At 45.1% G+C, this 16,019-nt stretch overlaps 1 protein-coding gene across 2 annotated transcripts in view; it reads right to left on the bottom strand.

The window, feature by feature from the left end:
* CPNE2 (copine 2) overlaps positions 1–16,019 on the bottom strand; it is a 179,835-nt gene that overhangs the window by 160,871 nt on the left and 2,945 nt on the right. The window contains exon 1 of one of the 2 annotated variants that reach the window (XM_030581445.1): positions 4,710–4,727. The exons of the other annotated variant lie outside the window; for it this stretch is intronic. The gene's annotated coding sequence lies outside the window, so the exon portion shown is untranslated. Of the gene's footprint in view, positions 1–4,709; positions 4,728–16,019 lie in introns of those variants that run through there. 2 annotated transcript variants of the gene reach the window in all.

A 16,019-nucleotide genomic window follows, 5' to 3' on the forward strand; every position in this document is an offset into this window, starting at 1 on the left:
GAGCCTGCTCCTGCAGGACTATGACATGGACGTGGTCCATGTGAAGGGAAGTGCCACCCTGATAGCGGACGCGTTGTCCCGGAGAGGGGGCCTTGAACTTCCCCAGCTCACTGGGCAGAGTGACCCCACTCAGTTCAGTCTCGAAGGGGGGAGAGATGTGATGGAGTAGGGGCTATCTGTGTGGGGAATGGGAGAGCAGGGGAGGACTTTAAGGGATAGACAATACCGGAGCCTGTAACCTGAGCTAGGTAAGGGAGGGGAAAGGTCAACACCTTTGCCCGGGAAGGGGGACAAAGGAAGGGAGTGGCAGGAGGGAAGCAGTTTGAGTTTGGGCTTGGGGCTGTGTGGGTGGAATTTAGGGGATCCTAGCTAGGATCCAAGCACCCTGAAAGCCCAGAAGGACTCGATGGAGGGGTCCTGACTGTGCCTGCAAGCTCTGCTGTAACCTGTGTTCCTGTTGTCCAATAAACCTTCTGTTTTACTGGCTGGCTGAGAGTCACTGTGGGTCCCAGGAAGAGGGGTGCAGGACTGGACTTCCCACACTCCGTGACAGCTTGTATTTAAAGTGTTTGCTGTAGAAAGCACCTAAGGCAGATTTGGTCAACATAGTGTGAAGGGCTTATTCAAATAATTGGGAGTATTTGGCTAACAATGGACCTTGACAGACGCCAGTCCAGATCTGAGCATTCCTGGGAACCTCCTGTAGAAAACGGAGTCCACATGGTGGACATGTGACATGCAGCTGGAGTGGGCATATGGGGCTGCTTGCAAGAGTGACTGGCAAAATGGAAGGTCCATGAAAAATGGGGGAGGGGGAACATTCAAAATCATATGCATGCAGAGGTGAAAGTAAGCCAGTGCAGTCCAGTACGGCATACCGGCAAGAGCCAGTAAGCCATGCTGGACTGCATCGACTTCCACGGCGGGGATTGAAAGGACTCAGGGCTGCCCGCGGCTGCGGGCAGCCCTGAGCCTTTTAAATCCCGGCCGCAGCTGAGATTTAAAGGGCTCAGAGCTCCCCGCTGCTGCGGGCAGCCCAGAGTCCTTTCAATCCCGGCCAGAGCTGGGATTTAAAGGGCTCAGAAACTCCCCATGGCTGCGGGCAGCCTAGAGCTCTTTGAATGCCGGCCATGGCTCTGGCGGCCGGGCTGGGGCTAGGATTTAAAGGGCTCCGGGCTTCCCTCAGCGGCAGGAGCTCTGGGCCCTTTAAATCCCTGCCCCAGCCCTGCAAAGCTCAGGGTTCCCCCTGGCGGCCAGAGCCCTGGGCCCTTTAATTTGCCCCGGTCCCCGGGGGGCTCTCAGCCACCTCTGCAGCTGGGAGCCCCTGGTTGATTTAAAGGCTCTGGGTCCCCCAGCCACAGCTGGTTCCCCAGGGCCTTTAAATCTTGAGAGGCCACGCCTCTTCCAGATGAGGCCACACCTATTCTGGATGAGGCCACGCCCCCGTCAGGACTCCGGCAGTACCGGTAAGCCCTGTAAGTTACTTTCACCCCTGTACGCATGACACACACATGCTCATCGCCCATTTGCTACTAGCTCGTTTGCTTTCAAATGGATACAGCAGAGGACTCACGGACAAGACTCCTGGATTCAGTTGCCAACTCTGCCTTGTTTGCTTACAACTTTCAGCAAGTCTCCCAGGACCTGATCCAACTCCCAAAAGTCAGTGGAAACATCGGTCTGGGCCTCATCCTTTGGCAGAACAATCTTGTTTATTTTGCAAGGAACCAGATCCTTGAATGAAGGATCTAGTGCTCCAGGAGTGTGAAGCAATACATTATTTACTATTAGTCATGCTACCAGAGCTCCTATGACACACGTAATTGCTGCTAATACAATAAACACCACTTAGCACTTACAAAATGCTTTTCAATGTTCTCAGTGCTTCACAAGCACTAATAAATTAAACCTCACCACCCAACTTCATGCACCTGTGGCAGGGATGTATTATTAATATTGTACTCAGAGATGGGTCTGACCCAAACACACCCCGATTTTGGCAGTGGAGTGACTGGATTGGAATTTCACAGCTGGCCCCGCTCTCTCCTTCTAATGGGCCAAACCAAAACCCTGGATCCAAAGACCCAGAACTTTAAGGAGTGCGAAACCCAGATCTTGCTGCTGCGACTCACTTCTAATTTTACAGATGAGGAAGCTGAAACAAACAGATGAAGAGACTTGTCCTAGTGCCCCATGGTGAGGCAATGACCAAGGTAGAATTTGAACTCAGGAGCCTGGCATCTCTGACCACCAGACCATACTTCATCTGTCCACAGAGGAAGGATGGTCCTGGAGCTTAGGGCACTAGCCTGAGACTCCAGGAGACCCTGGTTTGATGATATTATTAAACCATTATTTTCAAAATATAATATCGTTTCATTTCCCTGCGCTGTTTGTGTCCTTCCGGCTCTTCCTCCATCTTGGAGAATGAGACCAGACAAGTCAGCACCAGTTTACTGAGTATGTTCCTGTACTCACCTCAGTTTCACACTGGTGCAGCTTCAGACTCTGATGAAGTTACTTCTGATTTACACCAGTATGAGTCAGAGAAGAAAGATGGTTCAGTGGTTACAGCGTTAGCCCAGGACTCAGGAGCCCAGAATTCAATCCTTGGCTCTGCCTCCCCAGATTTCCTGTGCGGCCCTGGACAAGTCTCTTACTCTCTCTCTGCCTCAGTTCCCCACATCTAAAGCAGGGACTTCCCTCCCGCACAGTACTATCATGAAGTGCTCACACACCTCAGTAACGGGGCCACTGAAGTACCTTGGATAGATATGCATAAGCAGGGCAGGCTGTTTGTTTGCTTTTAGAGGAATGTCAAGCTTCCAAGGGTGTTAGAAACAGGAAAAGGGTGAAAAAAAAAGTGATGAAAAAAACACCCTTTGGAAAAAAAGGTGAGAGCATCTGCAGGCATGAAGAAAGCAACAGGCAAGAGACCTAGACACGAGAACCAAGTATAAACAGCACCTCTGAATTCCACTGCACTTAGTTTCTACCTATCTCTGCTGACAGCCAAGCAAGCCAGCTGTTTCTCTGAAGAAAGCAGGGCTGCTGGTTTCACTACGCTGGCTGTGCGGTTGAAAAAAGAAAAAAAGACTAGGCACCGTTCAAGGGCACCCCGACCTGAACAGTCAGCGTCCGCAAAGCTAGAACAAACTGCAAAGCCAAAGTCTCCCCTCTTGTCACTGCACAGAGAATAAAATGGGTGAGACCTGATGCTGCCAACAGCCACCAAATCCCACCTGAAGCCCCAGAATGGCTGTCAGGGTCTGCCCTCACTCTGCCTCCGGCAGCGTCAGTGGGGTTGCACAGGTGTAACGGGCCCAAATTTAGTCCATGGCACAATGTCCTGGATTCCTTCCTGAAACCAGCTTATGCAGAATACGGCAGAGGCAATCAATCTCCTTATTTTCTGCCCAGCCCTGACTTTGCACAATGGTTAGGGAGACCAAGAGGGTGCTCCTGCTCCTTTTGCGTGCCCGAGTGGGCCACAGGAAGCGCACTGGAGCAGAGAATCTGTCTGTACGGGGTGGCACCCACCTCTCGCAAGGGACCCCTTGGCCAAGGGTGCACACTTGCACTCTCTCAGTCTGCGGTGACCTCTCAGCAGGTTTTCAGTGACTCAGCCCTCCAGCAAAGTCACATGCAGTTTGTACGTGAAACAAAACAGACCCCTGCTAGGGTATACAGTCCAACAGGGGCCTGTCCCAGTGTCCCTCCATTGGTATCTCTGCAGCCCTCCCTGGGCTTAGTCTTTAAATAATCCTGGCCCTGGTATGAGGCTGTACCCCCAGGGCTTCCTCCCTGGAGACACTGTCTTTGCCTGCTCTGGACCTTTCTGGTCCCAGCTCTCCAGGTGGGCCAGTAAAACATCTGACCCCTTTTTGGGTGTACCAATGTCCCAGTGGCTGACCTTCTACCAGGCCTTCAATCCCTTTCCTGGGCTTACGTAAGTTCCCCTTCTTCGAGGCTGATGCCACTTCCCTAGTGGCTAATTGAGGGGACCTGGGCCCACCCACTACTTCGGGTCCCAGCCCAGGGACCCTTAAGTAGCAGCCACGTATTGCTGCGTCTCCTTTAACTAGTCACTGTGCTGCTACGGTTCCCTGGGCCACGCCCCGCAGCCCCAGCACCTTCACAAATGCTTCACCCTTACCCTAGGGCTGACATCTTTTACTCAGTCCCAGCAGCCAAGTCAGGAGCTCTCTCGTGCTCCCCTGCCAGCAACTGGTCTGTCTGAGGTCCTGCCATTCCTTCAGCCAACCAGGAACACACAGCTCACTCCTCCAACTCCAGGCAGCAACTGCCTGTCCTCAGGTACTGCAGCTCCTTTTATATGAGCCTGCAGTCCTCTGACTGGCTGCTTCCTGCAGCCTCTTCTGGATTGGCTGCTTCCCACACAGTCTCTCTAGGTCACCTGGAGCTACTGCTCCTTTCTGGGATAGGCTGAGGCTTCCAGCAGGGGGCCTCTGGGCCTAGTCCACAATGTCACAAGTCCAGTATGTTTACATAACATATATTGTTTTAAAAAGTACATGTTAAAAGGACAAACCCTGGACCAAACGTCACTCTCATTAGCATCCTAAAGAGGTGTCTAAAATCCTGTTACACGGCATCTCCCACAGCAACTACACCAACCAATTAACAGACAGGAGATGCAATCAGCTCCTATCTGCATGTAAAGCAGAAAGAGACAAGACATCACCTACCTGGCGCAGTCAGCCATGGTCAGGACATAGGCATTGCTCCCACATGGCAAAGCAGCAACCAGTTGGTAAATGAAAGCAAAACTGGCTTCTCCAGCCCAAATAGTGATGCATTTAAGGAGGCAGTGTTGTTTTCAAACAATGAGAGGCGTTAACTGAGGTTCACAAGAGCACTTAGAAAACCACAAACTCCCACCCACAACGGTTACATTTTTTAAAAAAGGTGTTTCTTCCTTCCTCCAGAAGCCAGATAACAGGATTCTGATCTCCGTACCATTTACACCATACTAGTGTAAAAGTGGAGTTCCTCCACTGAAGACATGCTACACCAGAGCAAACAAGAGCAGAATCTGGCCCATAGCATCCTGTGAAGCTGTCCTTGAATCAGGCTGTTCTGTACTTGTTCTCTGCCTGTTGGCTTGACTGGCTGTTTTCCAAGCAAGGTTGTGGCAGTATGGAGCTCATTGCTTGGAAATACGACGTAGGATCACTGATGGAGGGGGAGCTAGAAGGGAACTATCTATATCTAAGGTACTTACAAGACCCTCATTACTGCAGAACATAAGCACCTCACAACCTGTTAGCATATTTCTCCTCACAACAACCCAGTGAGGCAGGGCAGTGCTATTATTTCTATTTTACAGGTGGGGAACTGAGGCACACAGAGACTAAGTGACTTGCCCAAGGTCACATGGGAAGTCTAGGTGAATGTTCTAACCACTGGACCATCCTTCCTCTCCAGAGCGGCCTTGCAGAATTCTCCTCACCCAGCTGAAGACAAAGCTGCTTGCCTCCTCTGTAACCAAGCCTGAAACTAGGCAAACCTGACTGAGTTTGGGTTTTTTTCCCCACAAAGACAAAGCCTGCGTTAGATGCACCAAAAAGTTGGCAAACTTGTGATCAAGTCCAGGTTGCCGTTCAGCATCAAAAAGTAAAAACTCATGAGAGCAGAATCAAGAGTAAAGGATTCCATGAAGCCCTGCAAACTGATACTGTCAAGTTTCAATCAGCTCTGTTTATACATAACCCATCGCTTGGGCATCCTCCTCTGTGTTACAGACATATCTAGGCAGATATATGACTCCTGTCTGACTATCTTCTCAATATTTCACTGAAGGAGCTCAGGTGTGGTCTCTGCCAAATGCTAAGAACTAGCCAGTTGTCATGGTTATTGCGGGATGTTGGCATGGGAAGTAAGTACAGTTATGTAATATGCAGGATATTGGGTTTCAAAACTGTTGAATTTAAACTTGGCACCTAAGGAGAGGTGGGTCTCAGGGTCAACTCAATCGACACTTAGAACAATGGAGCGACAGCCCATGTTTACTGTCTAGACCCAGGGGTAGGCGTGAGGATTTACAAAGACAACAGAATCCCAAGAACAGTCTCTGAACAGGGGACCCCCTAAGGTGAGAGAAGAGTCTGTAACTGTAGAAGAGATGAAGGAAGAGCACAAGTGGTCACCCGTTACCAAGGGGATCCCCTACAAGAAGGGAACAAGGAGTCTGGTGGCAGAAGTCCTACCAGAAGGGGTGTCTCATAAAAGATTATCTAGTTGAGAAAGCTGGGACTAATATTGAACTGGATGAAAAATACCTTATTAGACAGGAAAGTAACTCGTTAATAAGCGCAGCCTATAGATTGCTTTTATGGGATATTTTTTACTTGTCACCTCACTTTCCAAACCCATATCCTGCTTTTATTTGAATTGCGCTCTCTCTCTCTCTCATGTTCTGTTAAATAAACTTCAGTTTGGTTTTACTACGGACCCATCTAAGTGCCTTGTGCTAACAGCTGTGAACTGGGCCGTAGAGGCAGTGGAGAGGTGGACACTGCAGGTGCCCACATAATAAGGCACTGAGCACTCGAGAGTAACGAGGTGGGGTGTGTGAATTGCTCGCCTGAGCTGAGAAAGAGAGGAGCTTGTCGAGCTAGGATCTCTGACACTGTAAGTGGGTGGTAGTGATTCACTCCAGACATCTCGGGTACCCTGAGAACTCCCACGTTCTCCTAGCCCTGCATGTGCAGAGAAAACTGTCTAACATTTCCACTCGCCACACAGCTGTCAGACTTGATCCAGCACTGCACTACTTCGGGGAACAGGCAGATCTTATTTACACAAGTGATACATCATCTCCGAGAAGTGACACGGCAGCCTTGTCCTATAATTGGCGATGAGAATAACGTTGCCCCCTTTTTGACCTTAGTGGCTAGTCAAATTCCAGGCCCCAGGGACGTTCCAGTTGGAAGCAGAAATGCATAGAGTCCAGCATTCTCTTTGCAAGGTTGTTTATTTCTAAGGAACTTACAAAGTCCTGGTTCCTTTGGCAGCTGGAGGAGCAGATCAGTAACACAAATGGGCCATATTCATGTTTGGAGTAATGCTATGGAGTTCAACATATTTACTCCAGGGATGAGCACAGCCCAGTGTTTCTAAGGAAGCAGCTACACTAGGATGTTCCCGCCAGTGCTGCTCCACCATGACAACAATAATGGAATTGCTGTCGGAGACAGGGGGTTTTCACCACCACGTTGTCTAACCCTGCTTGGAGCACTTTCCAGCAGCAGGGTATCTGAAGTCTGACACGGTGTCCTGCACTGGCCTCACCGACGTCCTGCAGTGCTGATTTGAAGAAACAAACTGCTGCTTTTGAGCACTAAGAGTGTTAAAGAAACAACCCTCAGTGCCTCATTTCTGGAGCCGTTTGGTAACTGCCACCCCTAAAAGCAGTACGGGCTGGATCCCATCATGCGCCGTTGATCTCCACCCTCTCCCAAGCCACCAAACAGCTGTTTGGCAGTGCCACTGATGCCAAACAGCTGTGGCTGGTGGGTACTGAGCACCCTTTTTTTTTTCTGTGGGTATTCCAGCCCTGGAGCACCCATGGCGTCAATGCCCATGGCACCAAGTACCTACATAACTAATTGGCACTGTCCTCAGTTTGCCCCTATTGAGGGTGATCAGGTCATCATAAGTGGACCCTAGACAATTTCAAAAATCCAGTCCAGTGATTGAGTCATCTTTGTCATAATGAAGTCCAAAATAGTTACCGTGTGCTGAGTGCAAGACGTTTCGTATTAGAAAATTATCGTCTACCATTTTTTAAAACTCTAATGACATTTTTACTACTCACTGTATGAGTTATCCAGCATATGCCTCCCAAACTGACATCCCCTATAACACCATATTTTTATTTTCCACACGTTACATGCAGGTGCTAACTCATCCTTTGCTCTGGTTTGATTGGGTGGCCTCTGATATACCCACGAGTACTCACACCTTGGCTCTCTTAGTTAGCACATTGATGCCTGTGCCTCTGAGTTATCAATAATTGTAAAGCAGACAAAGGTGACTTTAATGTCAAGCGCCACCTCCCACATCTTTTACCCACTTTTTCTTTCCTAAACAGGTTATTACTGGTGATTTTAACATTCCAATAATGCAAGTCATCCCATCAGATTTCATTAATGCCAATTACGTCAAACTTCTCATCAATGAGAATTTCCAATTCCTCTTACTAATTATCCACACTCCTAGCATTGGAAAATCTCTTCTCTTCGCTTTCTTTGGCACTTTAGTTCAGTTCATTCGTGACATATGGCGTTTGTGCTCGTACTGAATTTGTCTTCTTAGCACCCTCCCGTTGCACTGTTTGTTTAATGCCCTCCAGGCTGCTCCAGCTCATCTCCAACCAAGAAGATTAGCCTCCCACCTATGTGATGCAGGATTTCCCATTTATACAACGTCCCTTCTCTCTGGAACCATGGACCAATGTTTCACAGCTGACACTCTCACCACAGTCACACAGCCCAAGTTTGCCCAAGTATATTCTGCCTTCTATCTAATCATGATCATTTGTCCAGCAGGAACTCTAAGCACCTTCCTCTTCTTCAGCTCCCTTCCAAGATCCCTGAAGTCTTCTATAATTGGTGTCGTTTCATGAGGTGTTGAGTTATTAGTTCCAGCGTGTATTATCACAGGTGAAGAGTTGACAGATAATTTCGTAATCCTATCCAATCTTATGGTGTCTGTGACACCCTGGCACCCCAATATTCACTACTATCATATAATTAGGATATGTTTTGTACAAAGTATGCCTTGTGAAGTATCATTCTAAAAGTCTTGATCTGCAAGTCCAGGGTTTCTTAAACTGGGGGTTGTGACCCCTCAGGGGGTCACGAGATCAGGGCCGCCGAGAGCAGGTTCGGGCCACGGTGAAAAATTTTTTTCGGGCCCTCCAGCAAGGGCGGACTGGCTAAATTGGGCCAACGAAGCCGGGGAAGCCAGGCCCTGGGCCCCCTTGCGGACCACCGGGCCCTGGTAATTTGTACCGGCTTCCCCCTCTCTCTCGTTGGCCCTGCACAAAGTTATTATGTGGGGGATTGTGAGCTGTCACCTCTACCCCCAAATCCCGCTTCACCTCCAGCATTTATAACAGTGTTAAATATTTAAAAAAAAAAGTGTTATTACTTTATAACAGGAGTTGCACTCATAGGCTTGCTATGTGATAGGGGTCACCAGTACAAAAGTTTGAGAACCACTGCGCTAGACAGTAATATCTCATTGGATTGTATGTGCTATGATCATATGTGAAGTTATGAATCTGGCTACGTATGTGTTACTGAAACATGTTGTGAGGTTGAAAACACCCACAAGCAGCCTTTCAGATACACAGTAAAAAGGCCAACAACGTTAATGGCTTATTGAGGAAATGCACACAAGCACAAGGATTACCCCAAGAACTGTGTACAACAGAAACCTCTCAGAGATAGCACTACTCAGTGGAAACTGTTTGACCCAGGTCACGGCAAGAGAGCTTTCCAGCAAGTGGGAAGAAGATATAAAAGGGAGACAACGACATCATGATGGGACCTTACTCTCCCTGCAACAATACACCTGGAAACACCTGAGGGGCAAGGACTGAACTGTGGGAAGTGATGGTCCCAGGCTGGAAGGATTTTTAGCCTGTGTATTAAAACCTGGGAAAGCCAAGGCAACTTGAGCCTTAAGAATCTGCCAGCATGTTTATCACTCAGGGTGAGAATCTGCTAATTCATATCCTACTTATCTAGTGTGTTAAGCTCAGTTTGAGGTTTTGGTTATTTACTAAGGTAATTTGCTTTGATCTGTTTGCTATCAATCACTTAAAGTCTACTTTTTATACTTAATAAACTTGATTTTGTTTTGTCTATAACCTGCATGTGGAAATTATAGTTTGCTGCATATCTTTCCGCACATTGAGGGAGGGGGCGAATTTCATGAGCTTGCATTGTCCAGTTTTATGTGCAGCGCAGACGGTATAATTTTGGGTTTACCCTCCAGAAAGGGGTGTGCACTTGAGTACCTGGGCAGTTCTTTAGCTGACCCTTCCCATGCAGAGCTGATCTCAGCATCTGTGTGTAACGCGGCAGCAGGATGTGTCCCTACCTGTATGTGTGCTAGTAAAGTGAAGTCTGAAGCCTGAGGGAGGGCTGGGCTAGCTTGCCTCAGCAGTACAATGTATAGGGAGCCCAGCCTGGTGGGTGAGGCAACTCAATGGTAACCTCGTTCCAAACAACACCCTGAGGGGAAACCGTCCCAGTGAGATCTTGTATTTTTGCTAGAGGGAGACAGCATGCTGTCCTATTGCCCTTGTGTCTTTTGCTGTCTGTCTTCTCTTCTTAATATGCAGTGGCTGATGAGGACTGCTTACTTTCTTAAGATGGCTGAAGAAACTTCGTCATAGCTGCTTGCTTCATACAACAAGGATGCCCATCAGATATGTCCCCTGTAGCTTTCTGTTTTAGTCCTCCAGAGACAGGATCTTCCAGAGTTAACTTACTGTGCTCTTTTTGAATAAGGCTGTTTATTCATATTTCTTTTAAGCAATTGACCCTGTATTTGTCACCTTAATACAGAGAGACCATTTTAATGTACTTTTTCTCTCTTTTTATATAAAGCTTTCTTTTTAAGACCTGTTGGAGTTTTTCTTTAGTGGGGAACTCCAGGGAATTGAGTCTGCAGCTCACCAGGGAATTGGTGGGAGGAAGAAGTCGGGGGAAAATCTCTTTGTGTTAGATTTACTAGCCTGACTTTGCATTCCCTCTGGGTGAAGAGAGAAGTACTTCTGTTTCCAGGACTGGAAATAGGGAGGGTGGAATCCCTCTGTTTAGATTCACGGAGCTTGCTTCTGTGTATCTCTCCAGGAACCCAGGGAGGGAACACCTGGGGAGGAGGGGGAAGGGAAATGGTTTATTCCCCTTTGTTGTGAGACTCAAGGAATTTGGGTCTTGGGGTCCCCAGGGAAGGTTTTTTGGGGGACCAGAGTGCCCCAAAACACTCTAATTTTTTGGGTGGTGGCAGCTTTACCCGGTCCAAGCTGGTAACTAAACTTGGAGGTTTTCATGCTAACACCCATATTTTGGACGCTAAGGTCCAAATCTGGGATTATGTTATGACACCAGCCCTAGGTTATTACTGGCTCGGAGACTAGTATCATCACTCTCCGTGCACTTAAAAACAACAAAAATGCCAGTTTCAAAGCCACATGGCACAGCAAACAAGCAAGACTGTTAATCCACCCTGGCTGCTACTGCACCAAGCGATCAGTTCACAGTGCCATGCAATCAAACAGCTCTAGGGTGACACAACCTGTTCACCAGGACCTGGGAAGAGAAGAGAGACGCAGCAGAAGGCAGGAGGAAAAGCCACATCTGAAGGCCTTCAAAATTACAAGCTGCATCTCCAAGCCAACACATGTAATTTAACATCACTGGAGATTAGGCTGTCTTGTTTTCCTTACACCGGGGAGGAGGAATCAGATAAGAAGCTTGTTCTCCCCGTACAATGCAGACCACACTGCAACAAAGCCACTCAGACTGTAGGTCGCAATTTCCTGGCAAACAATGTTTTTAGACACACTCTGCTACAGAGAAGGTTATTTTAATGCATTCTAAAAAACCTTCCATACCTAGCAGGGGTAGCATTAGGGAATGCTGAGCCGTACAGACCCTTAAACAACAGCAGGGTTAGGATACAATCCTGAGAGGCAATGAAACTGGGGATAATTTAAGCAAAAGGCTCCCACAAAATTGTCCCGGTGGCCTGAGGTAAATCCCAGATATAATCTGACCAGGGTACGTGTTTGCAGAGAGAAAGGTCTGGAAACGAGGCATTGATTCATTTGTTTCCCTATATATTTAAAAAACCAAACAAAAAAAAATTAAAAAGCAGCTGTCTTATAGCCAGAGCCATGGAGGGTGGCAAACACACAGACTGTGACAACCTCAGGGTTTGTTTTGACCCAGAAAAGCGGCCAAGTTTAGCTCAGGTTTAGCAAATGTGAACTAGCTAAACTAACATAAAGATGCCTTTCTCAGCTTAGATGCTTTAGCTGGATTTCAGCCAACCAGAGCACGAGGTGGGGTGATTTAAACGTCACGTGGAAAGCCTCAATTTAAATAATTGATTTTAATCCACTTTTCCATTTGTACTTCAGTTATTTTCTAAAGAAAGATGTTCCCCTTAGTTGATATAACCGTTAAAACATTTACAGCAAAATAGAGCCTTTACATGAGATCGGTTCATCTTCTCGCTACCTAGGAGGGCACACTAACTATATACATTTCTTTAAGCAATTATATAGCTTGATATTTTTGTATACTTATTGTACATTTTTAAAAAGAACAGGAGTACTTGTGGCACCTTAGAGACTAACAAACTGATTTCAGCATGAGCTTTCGTGGGCTACAGCTCACTGAAACCTGTACACTTTCAGTATGTCAAGAAATGGTGAATGACATATTGCTTATTTACTGGATAACTTTTTGCCCATGATTTGTATCAAGCTGCATTAAGATGGTAACTGGAACGTAATTAAATACAAAACAGCATTTACAACTGATTTTTATTAAACAAAACAACGTTCAGTGTTTTTGATAAGTAACCTTCTCTTATCAAAAGATGTTCCATCTTTACAACTAAACTATTTATTAAACAGAGGGATTAACTGTAGCAATAACTCAGCCACAATGAAACATATCCACCAGCAGCAAGAGCTGCAATGCTCATGACACCTAACTCGAATATACATCAAGGTTGCATAGCTGGAAATTCACGTAGAGCGGAGATATCGAGAGTAGATACATGTCAAATGGTCATTTTAATACGTATCGCAGGTAGATGGTTAAGAATCGAGCAAATACTGTGGAAAATTGTGTTTCTTGGTGCCAAAGATTAAATAATAATGTCTTTCAGCATTATAAATCCAAAATGGGAGTATCTTTAAGCGTTATTAAACCTTAGCGTTATCGCACTGTATAATTATGAACTTTTCTTCGTTATAACTGGTTCACATAGAATAAATAAGGTCCATAAAAGAAAAGTAATAGCGTTAACGCTTAATAGACTATGAAAGTGATGACATCACACTCCAAGCGGCTAACTGTGAGGAAGGGGATTACTTTCCAAACAACCGGTGTTGGGTTATAACATCAAAAAAGGTCAGTTTGTTTCTGTGTAAACACTGTAACTAACTGTGTTAATAGGTAAGCGAGTGTATGTTACTAAGCACTGAACCTTTAAGCAGTGAAAAGACGTGTTGGGATGGCTGCAATGTGTTTTAAATCGCCAACCATGTGGTGAGTGTCAGCCATCCTTAACGCTATAACGCTGCAGTCGGGAGCACATAATATTCAAATGCTCCATGGCAGAAAGAGGAAAAAGAAAACCCTCGGGAGCTGAGTGTCATAAACAAAAGACTGAGAAGGAAAAGGACCAAGCAAAACAGCATCCAGATGAAGAAATTTTACTTGGAGAGGAGGGCAGCTCACATCCGCATGGAAGCAGTTTGGAAACTCAAGATGATGGAAACTTACTTCTAGATGAAGGCAGCTCACAGAATCAGACTGATATGGAAGTGGAGAAAATTTATTCACCTTTAGAGACACATGCAGACATTGAAGTAAATGAAGTAGAAGGAAGAAAGGATGAGGAAGTTACAAACAAGTTACTATATGGGGATCCAGCTTCATGGTCCAGATGTGATGACAGTGTGCGGCAAATCCTCGTGGAACATGGACCTGAACAAGTTCATGAATTTTCCTTCCCTAAGGATGGAAATAAAAGAAAATTCTCCGCTCAGCATTACAAGAGGAAAAACTTGTAATAGGGCAGAAATTCATTGAAACTGGTTACAATATTCAGTGTTGAAGGACTCTGTGTTTTGCTTTTACTGCAAGTTGTTTAGAAATCAAGCAATTGGTACATCACTCACTGAAAATGGTTCAAAGATCTGGAAAAACGCATCTTCAGTTCTCTTTTCACATGAAAGAAATACAGAACATTTGGAATGTTTTCAAAATTGGAAAGAACTTGAATTATGGTTGAAAAAAGAAAAAACTATTGAAGAAAATTTACATGTGATCAAGGAAAAAGAAGAATATTGGCAACAAATATTAGGGCATCTGATTGCTTTAGTGAAAGTTCTCAGTGGGCAAAATGTAGCATTCTGTGGCCACAGCAGAAATGACAAAATTATACACTCCAGGTAATGGAAACTTTTTAAGATTTGTTGAATAGCTCGCTTTGTTTGATCCAGTAATGAAGGAGCATCTAGGTAAAATAACTGATCATGAAACACAGGTTCATTGCTTAGGAAAAAAATATGCAGAATGAACAGATTCAAATCCAGATTCAAATTCTGAAACAATGTCATTATCTGTTGAAAACTTACGTGGCCAAAGCTATGAAAATGGGAGTAATATGAAGGGTAAAGACAATGGTGTGCAAAGGAGAACCATGGAAATCAATCCTAGGGCCTTTTTCATTCCCTGCAGTGCGCATTCTCTGAATTTGGTTGTCAAAGATGCTGCTAGATGCTGTTTGAAGACAAGCAGTTTCTTTGACCTGGTGCAACGTGTGTATGTGTTTTTCTCAGGCTCAACACACCGTTGGGAGATTCTGACTCGCCATGTGAATTCTTTAACTGTGAAACCACTTAGTCAGACAAGATAGGAGAGTTGCATTGATGCTTTGAAGCCTCTTTGCTATGAACTTGGAAACATTTATGATGCCCTAATTGAAATTTCTGATGATACTACCTTTACTGGATCATCTGGCAATATGGCACGTTCAGATGCAGAAGCTTCTGCAAATGGCCTTTCCAAGTTCACATTTGTATCTTCACTCATTTTGTGGTATAATATCCTTTTTGAGATTAACCTCACTAGTAAGCGGCTTCAGAAAAAGAACTTGAACATACATTCTGCTATTCAAAAACTGCAAAAAACTAAAAATATTCTGGAGGAATTCAGAAGTGATGAAGGGTTCAAAAGAACACTGGTAGATTCTTCGAGCTTGCTGAAGAAATAGACTTTCTGACAGAATTTGAACCAGAGCCAGTTTGCATTTGGCAAAAGAAACAGCAGTTTTTGTATGAAGAACGAGACACACCCATTCAGAACCCAAAACAAAGTTCAAAGTGAATTTCTATTTCACAGTCCTTCATACTGCTATTCTCTCGGTTAACGAAAGATTTCAACAGATGCAGCTGCTAGAGTCAGTATTTGGCTTTCTATATGGTATCCACAGCTTACAAAAGAAAATAGCAAAACAGATAAGAGAATTTTGTATAAAACTGGAGTCAGCATTGACTTATGAAAATTCAAAAGACATTGATGCTACAGCTTTGTGTAGTGAGCTTCAGGCTTTTTCAAGATGATTTAAGACACATTCCACTCCTGAAAGAGTACTGAAGTTTGTTTGTGAAAATAAACTCACAGACAGTTTTCCAAACATTTTTAGAGTTCTACGCATTCTTTTAACTTTGCCAGTTTCCGCAGCTAGTGGGGAACGTAGCTTCTCAAAGTTAAAATTGATAAAAACATATCTGCGTTCAACAATGGTGCAAGAGAGACTTGTTGGACTTGCCACAATGTCAATAGAGCATGAAATAGCTGGAAAACTGGATCTAAAAGAACTAGTGACTGAATTTTCAAAACTTAAAGCAAGAAAAGGCATGTTTTAAGAGCACAGTGTTTTTTATTCCAAGTGTTCTGTAAATACAGGCTAAAGTTCACTGAATTTTCTTATTTCTTTCTATATTGGATATGGTGGTAATGGCAGTTAAAGCAGGATAGTGTAATGGATGATTTTGGATTTGTAATAATAAAAATTATAATTAATATTTTTAATGCATTTTTATTTAAAACCGGACTGAAATATCATCTAGTTGTCATGTACAAATCTAGTCTGAAAATTCTGTCTCTCTATTTTATCTGATCTCAGAAATATTAGTTGGACAGACGGACAAAACAAATAATTAAGCCTCTGTT

The sequence above is a fragment of the Gopherus evgoodei genome, chromosome 12, assembly GCF_007399415.2.
Source record: "Gopherus evgoodei ecotype Sinaloan lineage chromosome 12, rGopEvg1_v1.p, whole genome shotgun sequence".
NCBI lineage: Eukaryota > Metazoa > Chordata > Testudines > Testudinidae > Gopherus > Gopherus evgoodei.